General features: G+C 42.9%; 1 pseudogene; it reads left to right on the forward strand.

The window, feature by feature from the left end:
• The first annotated feature begins 6,027 nt into the window (after positions 1-6,027).
• Positions 6,028-6,246, forward strand: LOC144242753 (U2 spliceosomal RNA; annotated as a pseudogene).
• Positions 6,247-18,968: the final 12,722 nt, after the last annotated feature.

Below are 18,968 nucleotides of genomic sequence, written 5' to 3' on the forward strand. Positions count from 1 at the left end.
CACCTGGGTGGCTCAGTCGGTCAAGTGCCCAACTTCAGCTCAGGTCATAATCTCACAATTTGTGGGTTCGAGCCCTGCTTCGGGGTCTATGCTGACAGCTCAGAGCCTGAAGCCTGCTCTGGATTCTGGGTTTCCCTCTCTCTCTCTATCCCTCCCCAACTACGTTGTAGTCTCTCTCTCAAAAAAAAATACAAGAGTAAAGAATGTTCAAATAATTAAAAACAAAAACCCTACCTAGGAAAAGTGATTCCGTTTTCTTTGACTTAATTTTGGCTTTGGTGACTACCCTGGGGTGAAGAGGGGACACGTGGCTTTATCCCTGGAGCTTGCAGCAAAGGTGGGAGGGGATTCCAGCATCCGAGGTGGCCCAGAAAAGAAAGAGCCTAGGGGGCTGCGTAGTAGAAAATTCTGTGAGGCTTCCTGACCTGGGAGATACTATGTTTAGCAAGGATTGAGAAACCGTGAGGAAAAGCATACTTGGGGTGTGGAGAGGTGAAGGGTTCCATTATGGACAACTTGAGTTTGAGGCTGGCTCTGTGAGGCCACTCTAGTCATGGGGTGGGGGTAAGGGGAGGGAGACCTGGACTGCTGGGCTCAGTGCTTGTAACCGAGCTAGGGACAAAGGAATATAAGGTCTGAGCTGGGAGGGGTGGTCTGAGTACGTGACTGACATGACCTCTCATCCAATCAGAGACAGAGGGTTTGCCCAATGTCCCTGCTGGCTCAGGCTAACTTGATTTGTTCAGAAGGGGTCCTGGGTTAGGGAGGAGTGGCCTGGCATCCCCAGCACTGGCATAAGTTTCCTTGAAGAAGAAGCAATTTGGCTGAACACGATGTTCCAGTGATTTAGTTGTAGGAACAAATCTGCGCATTTGCAGTGGAGAAAAGTTTCAGTCAGTTGATTGATTGCTCTCAGAGAGATAGTGCTTACCTTCTGGCGAAGGAGTTAATCTGTCTTGTTAGAGTTAAAGCTTGCCTGTGGTGATTGCATATGCCTACCTCTGACTTCTCTAAGGGTAGCAAGTACTCATTCAGAAAGTGGATTTGAAAGCAACAGGTGAAGGAAGAAGCAAAGTCAGTCTATCAAGTATCAGCCATAAAGATAACACGTCCCCAGGCACCCCACCCCCACCCCATTCCCTGGTACTCCTTACTTCTTTAGACAGAATCCCTTTCATTGACGGGGTGGCTTTTAATTCAGCTTACTTTTATTTTCTGCTCCCTCCCTTTCTCTTGAATACTCCCTTAAGAGTCTTTTCCATGGAGGAAGGCCTCTCCTGCATGCAATAGACTTCTTTTTTTCTCCTTCCGTTGCTTCATTCTTCCCTCAATTCACCAAGAATCTTTTTCCTGCAGTCTAAATGCATTTGGCTTTACAAGAACGTTCAAAGACATAATTCTTGACACCAAGGACTTTGCAGTCAAATAGAGGAAATAAGATTTTCACATATTTTACCCTACCATAGAGGTGGAAGAAACTGGAAAGTACCATACGATAAGGTGGAATAATATCGAGGAAGTTCGAAAGATTGCTTCTGGCAGTAGAGATGGGGAAGGCTTCCTGGAGGAGGGGGCTTTTGCATCGAGTCCTGGAAAGTGGAGACAGTTTAAACATGCAGAAATGGAGCATTTTATCTGTCAATCTGTATCATTACGTCAAATGTATACATTAATTACATAATTACGTCAAATGTATACCCGCATTCCTGTTTCTCAGTGTCATTTCAGAGTGCATAAATCACAGGAAAGGGATTTGTGAAAGGAAAGCTGGTGGTAAATAAGCAGAACACAGAGAACTGCCCAGTCAGTTGTCTGCTGTCCGTTTGGATAACTGTCTGGAAGTGGCATAATAGAAAGAATATAAATATCACTCGGATGGATGCACCCAATTACCCTTAGCTCTAGTTAATATACCTTCCAATGCTGAAATTTTAGATTTTATCATACTTATGGTTGATAAAATGGTGGATTCACTCCTATCCCTATGGTACAGACGAGGAAGCTGGACTTATTACAACCTAGGTCACACAGAGGAATGAAAATGGTAAGTCTGGGTGACAACAGATATCAAATCTGTGACAAAGTTTTCGCTCATCTGTGATGGAATGAGAAAAATGAGGCGGCTGCAATGAATTTCTTAATAAAATGAATGTATGAAGGACAAGGGTTTTTTTTTATCCAGAGATTAAATTTCTGGTCTTAAAATGCTTGTTAAAATGACGTGATGGTGATAGTTGAGAGAATAAAAAACTCCTTCCTTGCCAAAATAAAAGGCTTCTAACCTTATGAAGATTCCACAGAAAAACACTGGAGACGAGGGAATTTTACTGGCCTACGAACCAAATGCTCAAACTAATAAGTTGGCTGCTTTAAGGAGCAGAGGGTTTTGTTGTTGCTGTTGTTTGTTTGTTTGTTTTGTATACAGAATAAAATAAGAATTGAAGGGAACACAGAGATCATCTGCTCTGTGCAACCTCCTCACTTTACACATGAGGAATCTGCAGCTCAGAAACAGCAAGCAGCTTGCCCAAAGTCACTTGTGCTTGTATTTTTATATTTTCAAGTAGCCCTATTTATAGTGTTTCTGATTTGTGTGTAAGTGCTCATGATAAAAAAAAAAAAAAAACAGTCAATGAGCCCTTGTCAGGCAGGGCATTTATAATAACCTCAAATCACATAGAGTAAACTTTGAGAAATTTTTGACATCAATTCCTCTGAGTCTGTGCTACTATTTATAAGTACTCATGAAATAATTGTGTTTTATTGTTCTGCACTCAGGAAGGATCTTGAGAGCTTACAAGATTAGGCAAAGCATTGACCTGTTAGAATGCCCTTCCTGCGCTTTCTCACCTGTTGAAAGGCAAAACATTCATGTCACTCATTAACTACTCTGCCCCCATAATTATTATGAAATGGGCGATATGACCTGCCCCATGGGCTTCAGAGTTTGTTGATTCATTTGGTTGGAATTTACTCACCGCCCACTCTGTGTCACACACCGTGCCGGGTTACAATGGGGGTCAGTAAGACCATCCTTGTCCTCTGGGAGGTGAAAATCTAATGGAGGGATCTCAGTAGTGGATTATAGATGACACTGGAGGTGCCAGGGGGCTGCCATTCTATGTGCTCGCACTGAGAAATGTGACTCCATGAAGATGGCATTTCAGGGACACCTGTCAAGGGTGTACAAAGCCGATGGGATGGAGAGGGCCCAAGAGTGAGGATTGTCATAATCAGCATGTGATTACTGAATGCCTGTCCTGCCTGAGGACAGAAGAAGGGAGGATGTGAGGCTTTTCAAGGAAATGGCATCTAGAAATTGATGACTTATGGGATAAGGGAGACAAAGAAGAAGAGTGAGATGCCCCAAGTTTTGGAATTTTGAGTGCCTGAGAAACTGGTGACAGCATTAGAGAAGACGGGAGTTGGGAAGGAAGCCTCTGCCTTGAGGATAGAGGGGAGGAAACTGTTTGGGTCCTCGTACTGCTTGCTTCTTCGTGTGAATCTGTCTGTGCTTTCAGGATTCTGTATGTCAGTGAATTCTTCTGATAGGCAATGCATGCTGTTCACAGTAGCTTCTTATTTTATTTTATTAGTAATAGATCATTACATCACAGAGAAGAAAAATAATCTTTGTAAATGTGTAAATTCTGCATTATTCTTTTTTGACTGCCCCCATCAGGAATAGACAAGGTATGCATTTGTTTTGGCTGGCGGGAGAGACATGTAGCCTGGGTGGAGGCTGATACCGCTTCAGCATCCCTGTCTTTCTCTAGAATGAGGGCAGTTCACGTCTCTAGTTCTATTCCTGGACGTGAACAGCTGGAAATTTGGGTGAGGACGGCCTCGTCAAGGCAGAAGGCGCATGAGTTGGAACAGAGATCTAACAACAACTTTGACCGAGCTCTGACTTTTCACTGAAGAGGTACTGGGCCTGTTCCCAGATTGTAGGCCTGGAATATCCTCACGCTGCAAAGTAAAGCCAGAGTGTGACTACACTTCTATCTCACCAGTAGGTATTTGACTCTGGTAATTGGGCTACGTTTCAGCCTTTAAACCATAGGCAATTCTGGGTTCGCTATGTAATTCTATAACTCTTTGATGTGTCTTCAATGTTCTAATATAAAGAGAGGACAGACAATATGTACTTGCATTTATGACAGTGCAGAATATATTGTTCCTAATTTTTGGGGCCCTTAAATCTAGTAAACAAGGTTCCACAGAAAGTACATTAGCTCGGCTGAAAGGTACTTGCTTTCACTCTTACTAGCACCTACCCCACCACACTGAGCTGGAAACAGTGTTTTCAATATCTTGTGACTTTTGCCTCCTATAATGCTTTCTTTTATGGAAAACCCTACCCCCCGGGAATTTGTTTTATTTATTTTATAAAGCAGTAGTTTACTGGATGTGTATCTTCAAACTGCACAGTGATAATACTTGAGATTTTTGGGCTAGAAGTTTGAAGGTAGATGCTGAATACTGCTGGAAGTCACTGTAGTAAAAGTGAATGTCAGTAAAAAGTAACTAAGTGTCCAAAGCAACAGCAACTTAGAGACCCACATAACTAGAAAGGAAATCTCCCCTCTTTATGCATTGTTTTTCAACCCAAGAATCGCATAATTCATGACATAAGTTGTCTTGACATTTCACATTGTCTTTTCAAAATAGTGTAAATAAAACAAATTGGTTTGTCTCTTCCAAGATGGGGATGCTATAGAATCATTTCAGAACAATTCATACCATAGTTATTTGGGGGCATTCATGTTAGGAGCTAAACCTTAAGTATGTAGGCAAAAAGCTAATGCTGGGGACTTGGATAGCTCTTTACTCTCTGAAAAGGGCATTCTGCACCTAGTACTTAGGGGTAATAAACAGGATGCTAACATATCAAGTAACATGCTGATGAGCTAGAGTGGAAGAAGCAAATATCTAGCAGCACAATCATGTTGCTGGTATAGCCATGAGACTTATTGACAGATGGAAAGCTTCTTGGGGATATTCTTATCTTGGCACTTAAAAAATTTAGTATAACTGGGGCGCCTGGGTGACTCAGTTGGTTAAGCACCTGACTCTGGCTCAGGTCATGAGCTCATGGTTTGTGAGTTCGAGCCCCACGTTGAGCTCTGTGCTGACAGCTCAGGGCCTAGAGCCCACTTTGGGTTCTGTGTCTCCCTCTCTCTTTGCCCCTCCCCAACTTGTTCTCTGTCTCTCTCTGTCCCTATCTCTCTCTCTCAAAAATAAATAAACATTAAATTTTTTTTTTAAAGAAGCAAGGTTAGGTAACACAGAACCCAGAGGACATACAGGTAAAGTGGGCTGCATCCTAATACCACTTACTATGAAGACTTGGATAAGCACAAATCCAATTACATCTACTACAGCGAGACAACCTCAGCATACATTATGCTGTTGCATTAGCTTGGGATACAGTTGCTAAGGTTGCTCCCTGGAATATGAGTAACAAAGGAATTGCATTTTTCCTACCAACCCTCTTTTTCTGTCGCTTTTGGTTATTCCATCATTCAATCAGCTAGCAAATCTTTCCTGAAGACCAACTGCGTCAAAGGAGTGCAAGAAATACCAGAGATTGAAAACAAACAAAATAGACTCATTTTATACTACTGTGGAGGAGACGACATGGCTTCCATGGGGTGGGAGTCCGTGCACATGGGAGGGGCTGCTGGCCCCAGAGAGACGGGGCAAGATGATGCCTTTTAATGTTAATTATTATTGTTTTCTAAATGTTTATTTATTTTTGAGAGAGAGTGAGAGAGGGAGGGAGGAGGGAGGAGCAGAGAGGGAGACACAGAATCAGAAGCAGGGTCGAGGCTCTGAGCTGGCAGCACAGAGCCTGAAGCGGGGCTTGATCACAAGCGGTCAGATGATGACCTGAGCCGAAGTTGGACACGTAACCAACTTAGGTAACCCAGGCCATGTAACCCAAGCTCTCCTAATGTTAATTATTATTATTCCATTTTATTGTTGAATGAATGGAGGCCCGCTGAGGATAAATAATGTGTCCACATCGCTTCTCAGCCTTTTGGCTAAGATCAAGTGTAGTATCTGTTCTTATCAGTTTAATAATGTGTCCACATCTCTCAGGAAGGAGAAGAAAGGGGTATGAAGTCCATGTTCTTTCCACTGTGCAATGTTCCATGTTTCTGATGCGTTGTCATGTGAACAAGAAGCCAAGTAGAATACATTGGAATATAGTCCATTTATTTTTATTTTGAAGGACCCAGCTTTATAAATTCTAATGAGTCTCAGTCTTCATTACCCCGTCCTTCTCTTCCATCAATTCTCATAATTGCTAATAAGAGTAACAACAGTTAACAGGTATTGCTTCCTATGTGCCAGATGCTATAGTCAGTGCTTAGCATAGGTTCTCTTAATCACCCCGCATTACAGACCGATGAGGCAGGCTGTGGTATTGTCCCTATTTAATACACAGAGGAACCAGGCCTTTCATGTTAAGTGGCAAAGCTGGGATGTGATCCCAGAATTAATTCTAAGGACAAGTTTTTAACCATTTTGCTGCAGTCCCCAAAACCAGACAACCGACAGCTTGGAAACTCCTTGCCAGTTGCTGAATTTTTTAATTAGAAGAAAATCCTGGAATGTACTTGACCATCCAGATCACATAGGAATGATGGAGAATTTCTCTTCAGTTTCTGAAGAGTTTCAGTGGCTCTATTTCATCTAGAATATTTTTGTGTTGCTGTGTTCATGACTAGTCCACACTTAAGTTCCGGAACTCTGGGTTGCTCTGAAAGACAGACACTGCTCTGCTGAGATGTTTGGATTTGGGACCGAGGGGACCAAAATGGACCCTTCTGCAGATTCTTTCTGGGTAGCAGCTCGGGTGTTCCGCTGCTCTCGCTCTCTGCTCTCTTCCCTCGAAGGCCTGGACTCTCCACAAAACAAACCAGGCAAGATCCACAAGGAGCCTCTGGGAGGAATTTGAAAGGCATGGACGACAAGACTAGCTGTGCTTCCTTGGCCGGTTCTGCCCTGGCGGCCTGTTGACTGGGATGCTCTTTTCCTGACTGAAGATGGAAATGAGCTCACATGAGAGGAAGGGACGGAGGTCCCTGGGGGCCTGGGGAAGTCAAGGCATAGATGACTTTTGGAGTGGTGATTGCTTACTGTGAAAGCATTCACCCCTCGCCTGTGTGCCAGGGTGCTGGGGAACTCAGGAATGCAGCCCATAACGGTCACAAGCGTCAGAGCCCAAGATGATATGACCTTCAGAGGCAGGGTGGGGGTGCGACAAGCACCCTGCTCCAAGAAACACTCACGCCGGCTGCAGCAGAAGCTGTGGCCGAAGCTCCTCAGAGCCCTGGTCCCTTCTGGTGGAACGCCGGTGTGCACCTCTTTCAGAGTGGGGCGGTGGAGCCAGGAAGGGTCCCTCTCTCCACCCCCCTGGTTGCTCACATGTCTAAGGATCATCATGGTGCCATGCCCTCTGCCATGATTTGGTGCCCTTGTCCAAGGACAGGCAGAGGACTCAGGAATCTGTGGGAGGATTTACCACAAGCAGGCAGGGAGATGGAAGGGCAGATGGTGCAGATCTAGCAAGCTGGAGTCCTCTGGGTACAGGGAGGGATTCGTGGGGCTCATATTGAGCACCAAGAACTATGATGGCTCTGGACAGTGGGGGCTCTACCCTCAGAGGGACAGTGAGGATGTGGCTTCCAGGAAGATCAAAGCCTCTGGTGGCAGAGTTGGTAGGTGGGAGGTGGTTATAACTAGAGAAGATACGAGCTCAGCACCTAGACCTGAAAAAGGAACGCAGGGGAGAGGGGCCTGTGACATCATCTGTGCCTGGGGCAAGGACAAAGTGCAGACCGCTCTGATTTGACTGTGAAGGAGGGGTTTGGACTGATAAAGATCTGAAGACTATTTGCTAATGACCCATCACACTGCATGCTTTCATAAGATCCTTTTTGGCTATCATTTGGAGACTTTATACAGCAGCTGGGGGTTAAACCAGATTAAATATTATGAAGCAGTCCCCATAAATAGAATGATTTATCCCTTAAAAAAGCATTTATGGAATCTGATTAACCTTTGAGAGTCTGCTGGTGACCTACCTTTTCACAAAATTTAAATGAGGGTTTGCAATGGTCAGCGTCGTGGACATATTTAGTCTTAATAAGTATGTGTTGAGCGAATCCGCAAATCAGTTCAATCCAAATCCAAATCCATACAAACCAGTTCAGTTCAACAAATATTTGCTAGGTAGCTAATAAGTGCCTCCATGAGGATTAGAGTCTAGCTCTTTAACTTTCTCACTGTGACACAGTAAGGTGTATATTTTATGTCGTGGCTCAGTACACTCAGTACAGTCCCTCCCCCCACAACTGCAACAAAAACTTGTCTTAACAGGGTGAAATGCATTTTGATATTTTCTATCATATATATGTGTATCATTTATAATACATAATATGCTACTTATATATATTTTTTTTCTAGCCTACTTCTTTAAAAAAAAGCTGTTTAAGACCCACTGAGTCAATTTTGTGACCTGTTAATGAGTCACAATCTGCAGTCTGGGAAAACATTCATTGTTACCTGAAGTTACTGAACTTCTAATTTCATTGTCATTGAACTAAATGTGGAGAGGGGGAATTCAGAAGTTGATCATCACAAGAAGATGCCTCCTCACCTCCCAGTGTGATGTAAAAGTGTATGTCAGGAGAGCCAAGTGGCTGACAAGCAAAAAAGTGAGTGATTTCCCAGGAAATCTCCCAGGATATTGGGAAATAAGATTTCTTTCCTTTGGCTATCTTCCCATAAACTAGAGATCATGATAGGATGATGAACAAATCTGTCATCCTTAAAAACAGAAAGATTTTCCCCTATGAATAAATCTTTAATTAAAAAGCTTATAACAGGGGTGCCTGGGTGACTCATTTGGTTAGGCGTCCGACTCTTGATTTCAGCTCAGGTCCTGATCTCATGGTTCTTGAGATCGAGCCCCATGTGGTCTTGGGATTCTCTCTCTCTCCCTCTCTCTCTGCCTCCTCCCTCCCCACCCCCCGCCACAAAATAAATAAAGTTAGATAAAAAGGGCTTATAATCTATGTAGTTGTTAACCTCTGAATGAACCCCCTGAAAATACTATAAATCCTGAAAATGCTGGTTCTGAATAGGTCTCTGATTGATGTTAATGACTCATAGTCATAGAATTTTGACTCTAACCCACCAAGAGTTGACTATTCCTGCCTTTCTCTCCTCTTCACTTTTAGCATTTCTTTCACAGAACCTGTGAAATTTTCTTCTTCTACATTATTGGCTTACAAGTCTGTCTCTGTCCCAGATTATACACTCTTTGTAGACAAAAAATGGCTTCTTCTCCATCTTTATATTTTCAGAATTGTGCACAAAGTAAGTGATCTGTGTATGTTTGTGGAATGATTGTATGATGCAGATCATATTGGTTGGAAATGTATTAATAGAGAAAAATATAGATTAGTTAATTTATTGAAGAAAAATAAGCTGCAAAAAGACACAGAGTGGACTTACTGGAAAAGAACTTGAAATTCTCACTGATCAGAACTCAAATAAGATCAGGATGAGGGTATGGTACAAGGATTCCTATATTAGAAGCATACACAGTACACTTATATGTTTTCATTTAGAATTTTGAATCATAGGTCTCAGATCTGTGAGAAATCTCAAGAAATCATCTAATCCAGCTTTCTACCTTTAAGGAGTTGTGAGTTTTTAAAATTTTTTTTAATGTTTAATTTATTTCTGAGAGAGAGAGAGGGAGAAAGAGACAGCATGAGCAGGGGAGGGTCAGAGAGAGAGGGAGACACAGAATCTGAAGCAGGCTTCAGGCTCTAAGCTGGCTGTCAGCACAGAGCCCGACACGGGGCTCAAACCCACGAACCGCGAGATCATGACCTGAGCCAAAGTCGGACGCTTAACCAACTGAGCCACCCAGGCGCCCAAATGGCAAGAAGTAAATGGCAAAATTTGAGATTGATACAAGTTTCATCTTAATTATTATGATAATTCTGATAGCTCTATAACTGATGAAAGATATGGGCAACAAAAGGCAGAAAGCAGGGCTTCATGGCCATACAGATTGTTTTCACCAAGTAGAAGTTCCATGCATCAGACCCTGTTACCGATGGCATACCCACTCCTCCCTTTACTTGCTAAAAAAATTATTGATATTGTTCCTGGTAGTAATGTGCCTTGGTCCTGTTGATGATTCATTATTGGCTGAATTACGTAATCCACCTTTCCTTTGCCAGATACTTGATTTTCTTGCCTCTCTTTCAGTTGGAAGGAAGTGTCCATGTGACTAGTTTTGGCCAAAGAGGAAGTGTGGGGGGGACATCGGGTAAGCATTTTGCTTCTCCAATAAAAGAGAAAGACGTGGTTGGAGCCACTCTTTCCCATTCATCCAACCTTGAATGTGAACGCTACCTGGAGATGTGGTCACTGTCCCAGACAAGTGACAAAGATAAGGCACCAGTGTAATGCCGATGACAGAGTGAGTACAAAGGTAAAAAGGACTGATGATGGGCCTGAGTAGCTGAGCACTGCTAATGCTAATCCTCCGTATCTGAATGTTTGTGTTATGCAAACGAACAAAACAAAACAAAAATAACTCTTGTTTGTCTCAGACGCATGCTTGGATATATGGTTCCTTCAAGCTAAAAGTATCCCTAATTTCTGTGGCCTATTGATATGAGATACATCAATGATCAGACCTTAGTCCTATCACAATAAACAAATATCAAAAAAACCTTAGCAGAATAAATGGAAAAAATTGTATTTATTTTAATGAGATGCTAATAAGGGAATTCGGGGTTTATAAAGGTCATTGATTTATAGCTATAGTATCCACAGATCAACCTGAAAATATACACAGGTCATCCTTTAAGGATCATTGGAATGCACACTGAAATAAAACAAGAATCGTGGAAAAAGGAACTGATGTTTACTGTGTTTGTCACTGGCCGTGCCCTGCACCACATGTCTTCGCATTTAATCCTCACAAAGCTCACAAGAGGTACTATTTTTTACATTTTATGGATGATACACCTGAGCTTTACTGATGTTAAAATGGCTTGCCCAAGTTCACACAGTAAATCTTAGAACCAGGAATTAGGCATAGGGCATTATTTTAATGATCTTCAAATGAATAAAATTTTATTAATTTGCACTAAATTGAAGAGAATCTGAATTAGAAGGAAAAGTTAGATAATATGTAAAGAAAATGGATTTTGATTACTTAGAAGTATGTATAGTACTTCAATGAAGGTAATAAAAATCTTAGCAGACTACCTTATGAATCTTGTTTTAATAAATAGATTAAGAGGGGCGCTTGGGTGGCTTAGTCCGGTAAGCATCTGACTTCAGCTCAAGTCATGATCTCACAGCTCTTGAGTTCGAGCCCCACATCAGGCTCTGCGCTGACAGCTCACAACCTGGAGCCTGCTTCAGAGTCTGTCTTCCTCTCTCTCTGCCCCTCCCCTGCTTGTGCTCTGACTCTCTCTTTCTCTTTCTCTCAAATATAAACAAACATTTAAAAATATATATATTTAAAAATAAATAGATTAAAATTTGTTGCTTAATACTACACTGGTTATTTTTTGGTAAAGGGTACATACTTGAAGGTGCTCAAAAAATATTTGCGCTTTTAAGATATTTAAAGTTTCCCCCATTAAATTTGCTTGTATATTAATTACAGCTATTTGTCAGTTGTAAAAGTCAGACTTCAGATTAACCTTTGTCTCCATGAGTTCCAAAAATAAGCATCAGTTAAAGTTTTACTCCATATGCAAATGTACTCTTCAGATAAAAATGAGCATATATACTACATTTCCTTAATGCACTCATCAGTTGACGGACACTTAGGTTTTTTCCAATATTTTAGGTATCGGAAATAATGCTGCAATGAACATGGGGTGCAGATATCTTATTGAGGTAGTGTTTCATTTCCTTCAGGTAAATGCTCAGAGGTGAAATTGTTGAATCACATGGTGGTTCTGTTTTTAAGTGTTTGAGGAAACTCCATCCTTTTAGAAAGCCGTAAAGTCAAAACTTGGAAGCAGATACAACTGATGTTTTTTTCACGCATATTTCCTTTCAAACAACCACCTCTTAATTAACTGATTTTAAAATCTCATTGATTTGGCAGGATTTCTGTCTTTGCACAGCTTTCCTGAAGCACGTACACTGAGCAGTGTGAGTTTCTCTTTCTTCCTTTAGCATCCGGCCACAACAGTGTTGCATTTCAAGGCACAGATTCCTGAATGTGTGCGAAACTTCTGAGTTTGAAATGGTTCCTGGTTGACTGTGACTATTTTGATTGCAATAGCAGATCACCATAGACTAGAAAACCCTGCTCTGTTCCACATTTAGCATGTGGTGCTCTTCTGATTTTTACACATTTTAGGTGGAAGAGGGTGATGCCTGGATGTGCAGGGAGGAGGTAGGAGAAACACATCACAGAATGCTTTTGCTAAGATCTCCCAAGAAAGATAAGGGCTTTCCACTCAACATTTTGAATTTGCTTATTTGAAATATTTTATCAAAGTTGCTATAACTCTAAGCTGCTTTGTCAAGCAAGTCACACCATAAAGACAATTGTCTCCTACAACGGATCTTTGCAAGGCAACAGCAAGAAAGCGGAAAGGCTACTTCCTGATTCCAATGATCAGGCAGATTCAAGTTTTGGCCATTAAATCAATTCCAGGATGGATTTCACAAAAGCTTGGCCCGAGGTGGCGGTGGGGGTGGGAGGGGTTGATACTGAGATAGGTTTGATAGATCATCTCTTTCTTGGCCTCATGTAAAGCAAATGCCATGAGTAAAATGATGCTAAGGGTCCCAGGCCACTAACTTCTCCAGGACACCATCTTGGGAGGTATTCTAACTGTTCGCTCAAATAGCCATTGTGTCAGATAGCCATTGTGTTGTTGTGCCCGTATCGCGAGTCCCAGAGACCTCCAAGGAGCCGGCACTGATGCAAGTACAAAAGGGTCTTTATTACAAGCTCGAGCAGGGGCTCACCAGCCTACCGGTGTCGTGGCAGCAAGGTGAAGTGAAGAACAATAGCGAACAGGGTTTTTAATGAGTAAGGGATGGGGGTGTTACAGTACATGTAGCATCATCACATAAGCACCAATTACAATTACAGCTTTGACCATTCAGTATCTGTGAGGTGTTCATTACTTTTGGTGGAACCCAGTCATGACTCTCGAGAATCCTTTGAAAATGACCAATTATGAGGTGAGTTCAAAGGGCCCACGTGGGGTTCAGGCAAGCGGTGAGAAATTGGCTAGTTTGTATCTGCAGTTCCCAGCCTTGACTCAGACCATAGGAATTTTTTCTTTTTTTCTTTTTGATTAGCTGAACTGAGGGCGGTCCGAGGATGGCTTTAGCCTTGAACAATCTGAGGCTTTTCCCGGGACTGGGATTGGGGCTACGTGCAGCTCGAGGTTTCTCTTAATGGAGGACTTAATTTTTGGCTCTTCAGTGTGAGTGTGTGTGCGTGTGTGTGTGTGTGTGTGTGTGTAGGGGTTGTGGCTTCCTACTGTGATGAAGCAATGGAACACTGCTTATTAAGTTGGCTGCATCTAGTTCGATCCTACACCACACTGTCATCTTCGGTAAAAAGATCCTGCTGTCATCAGGAGTTCCCCAACTTGGACAGGGTCCCCAGTGTCATCCACTCTTAGGGGCCATTCTGTTGCCCAAGAAGTGGCTGTGCAGATCTTTGCCCAGTGACTCTTACACAGTGAAGGGAAAGCCTATTGTCATAACAGCTTAGTCCCTACCCCCCTCACTCCCTACACACAAATGAAATTAGTGCTAAATGAAATATCGATTTACTTAAGCTGTTATTACATTTAATTAGCTTCTGGGAAATAAAAAAATATGGCTTTTTTTTTTAGCAAGTTAACTTCCTGTAATTCCTATTTTGCTTCTATAGTTACATATGAGTGTGGCGAATGCCTCAAACCAAAGTTTGCTTTTGTTTTTTTTGTTTTTTTTAAGAGATTTATTTATTATTTTTTTTTAATGTTTTATTTATTTCTAGGAGAGAGAGAGACAGCGTGAGCAGGGGAGGGTCAGAGAGAGAGGGAGTCACAGGCTGAAACAGGCTCCAGGCTCTGAGCTGGCAGTCAGCACAGAGCCCGACGCGGGGCTCGAACCCACGAACCGTGAGATCATGACCTAAGCGAAAGTCGGACGCTTAACCAACTAAGCCACCCAGGCGCCCCAATGTTTGCTTTTGTTAACGTGAAAGAAACACTGAAAATGTGCTGAAGGTTGTGAAGATTCAGCTAAATGGGGGAGTCATTTGCTAAAAACCCACTCTATGGACTGTTTGTGTCCCCCCAGAATTCATATGTTGAAACCCTATGCCCAGATGCCTTTGCAAGGTGATGACGTCATGAGATGGAGCCCTCAGGAAGAGGACTTGGTGCCTTGACAGGCAGAGACGAGAGAGAGCGCGCTTCCTCTCTCTGCCCTCAGCATGTGAGCACACGGGGTCTGCAAACCAGGAAGCAGGCCCCCACCAGACACTGCATCTGCTCGCATCTGATCTTGGACTTCCGGCTTCCAGAATTGTGAGAAATGGATGTTTCTGTCTATGGTAACTTGTTATAGCTGCCTGAAGGGACGACGACCCCTGCCGTTTGTAAAGCACCGTGCTGGGGGCCTCGGGTTTGGAGTGACTTCCCGCAAAGACTGGAAGACAGGCCTTGCTTTCCACAGGCTCACAACCCCGGGCTGGGGAGGTGGGTTCCTATGTAATAATTTGCATACGAATTGGCTGGTGATAAAGGCCGTTGTAAGAGTGCAAGTGCATGGGGAGAAATGGATCAGACTCTGCTCTGGGGCAGACTTTTGGTATGATTTTTTTTAATGTTTATTAATTCTTGAGAAAGAGAGAGACACACACACAGGATCCAAAAAAGAGAACAAGCAGGAGAGGTGCAGAGAGAGAGAGAAGAGACAGGGTCCGAAGCAGGCTGTCAGCACAGAGCCCAATGTGGGGCTCAAACCCACGAATGGAGATCATGAACTGAGCTGAAGTCAGATGCTTAACTGACTGAGCCACCAAGATGCCCCAGTGTGAGGTTTGATCAAGACCTAGAAGTCATTAGATGGGGTGGCTACAGAGATGATTGCATAGCCCTGGGCATGAAAAACACACTGAGTGTAGATATTTTCAGGAAAGTGAAAGGAGCTAAGTTGAGGGTGACAGAAGAGAAGACAAGGCCACGTGGGAAGGTCACGCAGCCAGGTGGCCAGGTGATGCTGGCAAGCCAGGACTTGGGCGAAACCAGGAACCCTAGAGCTCAAAATGTGTGGAGACCCTCCCTCTCAAGTGCCCCTCTTCATCTGCGTACCGCCGACGGGGGGTTGGGGGGCTCTGCTAAGATACTGTCCTATGTCTCTCTTGCCTTACTTTAGCCCCGGCCCTGATTGTACTGAACAAACATCAGAATGGACATTGGACATAAGAGCCCATGGCCTGCCAGCTTGTGACCTGTCCGAGGGTAGGGATCATATATTTTTATCTATATGGTTGTCTTTATATTCCCTCATGCCCTAGCGTTGGGCTGAGAGCCTGGCACTGAGGAGACTCTCAGTAAACGTTTATTGAATGAATATTTGTTTAATGACACAGTGAGAGCAACCAAAGCAAAGGTGGTAAGCAAGTAAATCCCGGGGCTCTAAATAATCAGCGTCCAAATAGAGATTGAACAAGGTATAAAAGGGTATTTTTTCTTTTTTACATAAATGTGCAAGAGAAGATCAAGACCTGGAATGAATTCAGTGTTTAAAACCTGTTTGCCAATAGGTAGCAGCACAGAACATGTGTAAATTATCATCAAAACATGTATCACTTTTAATTGGAATCGGGGTCCAGTACCCTTCACACTGGAATAAATGCATGATTCAAAATACAAAGCCCCAAAGCAGAAAACTATTCTGCAAAATTTGTAACATTCAGAGTGTTCTCCTCCATTCGTTCCTGAAAGGAATTTTCTTAAAGAACTACACATAGTTCTCTCTCTCTTTTTTTTTAAGATATAAAAGTCACTGTATTGTGAGATTTGGGATTGCTATGCTACTTAATTATACTAAGTGTTATTTCTATTCATCAGAGAAAGAAATCTTTCTTCTCACCCTCTTTTTTCTTTTTCTTTTTTTTTGAATAATGTATGTGTAGCCTAAATAAATCTCCATTTGGAGGAGTAAATTCTTGGCATAAAATTTGTAACAATGAACTCAGCTTTACTTTTATTCTAACAGAGGTTTAAATTTCATGAACAAGTAGAGAGCTAGAGTTCTCTTTTCTCTAGGGATCAAAAACAAAGAGAAAAAGACATCTGATCTCATTATTCTACACCTACTGGGACCATACGATGAAGGAGGCACATCGTGAGTCACAGATCCCTAGGTTTCTGAATAATGGGCAGGCTTGAGCAGTGAGTTGACACTCAGCTAGACCTAGATCAATGAAAGACAGTGAGATTCATGAGACTCTTGTTCTATGTTTAAACATATTAGCTGTCTAATAGAAATAAGTTTCAAACAAGGACTGAAAGGTGCACATGCCCTTACAGAGCAGGGACACAGAGAGAGCCCTGCTGCCTGCCACTCCACCAGCCTTCTACCTTCCCTTCCTTTGCCCCTTTGCTATAAAACACAAACCAACAAAAACCAAAACACTGCCATTTATTTTTTAATGTATTCCTTTGGGGAATGTGCCCAGCAACTAAAAAACATTTCTTTGATTTTTCATGCTTAAAAATGCAAGGGGGGGGAAAAAGACTGAGAAGTTTGTATTCTGATTTCCTGTGTTGTTTTTTTTTTTTTTTGAGAGAGAGAGAAAGAGAGGGGAAGAGAGTGTGTTGGGGGGGAGGGGCAGAGAGAGAGGAGAGGGAGAGAGAATCTTTTTTTTTAAGTTTATTTATTTATTTTGAGAGAGAGAGAGAGAGGAAAATGTGTGCATGTGCATGTGTGCAGGGGAGGGGCAGAGCGAGAGAGAGGGAGAGAGAGAATCCCAAGCAGGCTCCATGCTGTCACTGTGGAGCTGACTTAGGGCTTGATCCCATGAACTGTGAGATCATGACCAGAGTCGAAATCAAGAGTCTGACACTTAACTGACTGAGCCACCCAGGCACCCTTCCTTGTTAATTTTTTCCCCAAAGTTTATTTATTTTGGGGGGGAGGGGTTAAAGGAGGGGCAGAGGGAGAGGGAGAGATTGAATCTCAAGCCTGCTCCGGCGCTGTCAGCATGGAGCCCAAGGCGAGGCTCCCTCTCACAAACCCATGACATCTGACCTGAGCTGAAATCAAGAGACAGGTCAGATGACTGAGCCATCCAGGCGCCTCTCCCTGTTGATTTTTTAAATTGAAAGTAACAAATGCTTTTGGTAATGAAATTTAAACAATGCAGAAAAGTATACAGTTGAACTAAAAGCTTTCTTTCTAGCCCAATTACCGTCCTCCTAGAGGACTCCTGTTAATGATTCCCTGAATGTCTTTTGAGGGGAAAAAAATTGGCTATATCAGCATATTTTTCATTTTAAAATTTACATACATTGAGTTATAATATATTCTCCTCTGTACCTTAGTTTTTTCACTTAATAATATACTTCAAACATCTCTTTGTATCAGGATACATAGGTTTACTCTGTTTTTTTTTTTTTCTAGGAGAGAGAGAGACAGCGTGAGCAGGGGAGGGTCAGAGAGAGAGGGAGTCACAGACTCTGAAACAGGCTCCAGGCTCTGAGCTGGCAGCCAGCACAGAGCCCGACGCGGGGCTCGAACCCACGAACCGCGAGATCATGACCTAAGCGGAAGTCGGACGCTTAACCGACTAAGCCACCCAGGCGCCCCAATAGCCTCAGTTTTGACAGATAAAGTGGCAGATTCTAAGATCAAAAACTTGCCACGTCATTTTAAGCCATGGTTAAGGTTTATTTACGTTAAAAAGAATGAGAATAGAAGTACTTAAAAGCTAGCAAAAAAAATCCCAGTGGGTAAGATTGGATGATTTGCTTGTTACCTACTTTCTGTTTCTTTCTGGGGACAATCCAATGTAGAGTCTCCTGAAAGAACAGTGACCTAAAGCCCGCAGAGTTCATTCCTGGACATAGACGTGTTGATAAAACCATCTTCTCTTGTTCTTTTCTGGAGGACCTAAATAAGCAATATTTTAAAAGGCACAGGAAGCTGTGATGGAGGCTGGGATCATGGGACCAACAACAGATTGTGGAAATGTACCTGTCGTGGGCTGTATAAAAGACATTCTATTACAACAGCCTTCTCCAGTCCCTCAAGGAAGAGTCAACTGTCCCAATGACAGGCTGGATTTCTAATAACAGAAGCACAACACATATTCAAGCACTGTTGGCCATGGGTGTACTGTTCTGTCGGTAAAATTGTGCCTGAAATTGTGTCATAAAATGCCTACACATTTGTCACTTGGTGGATTCTGCCTTAAATGTAAAACTGAAGGAAGAGGAAATTCAGCCTTAAGGCCGTTTAAGAAGAAGGAATATACTAGGCAATGTCCACGACAAAGAAATTGGAGACAAGGAAGGTGCGGGAGAAGGAAGGGATGGGAGGAGGGAAAGGCCACAGAGAATGGCCTGAAGAGATGATCTGGAGAATCCACAGAACCGCTGGCTGGTCAAGGCAAGAGAGGAAGCCAAACTCGGAGACTCCAGTCCCACCAACTCGATTTGAGACTCCTGGCAAGGCCCCCACTCACTCTGCCTGCCCCTCAGTTTCCCAACTTGTCGAGGAGCATGAGAACGACCCCCTCCTCAGAGCTAGAGGACCAAGTGACACACAGCATAAGAATGCTTTGGGCTGTTAAAAGCAGGGGCAGTGACTTATGGTCATATCTATGGGGTTGATGAGGCCTCTCGCGTTGCTGTCTATTGTCTTCGACAATAAAGTGCGCG

Source organism: Crocuta crocuta, unplaced genomic scaffold (assembly GCF_008692635.1).
Source record: "Crocuta crocuta isolate KB4526 unplaced genomic scaffold, BGI_CrCroc_1.0 scaffold36, whole genome shotgun sequence".
NCBI lineage: Eukaryota > Metazoa > Chordata > Mammalia > Carnivora > Hyaenidae > Crocuta > Crocuta crocuta.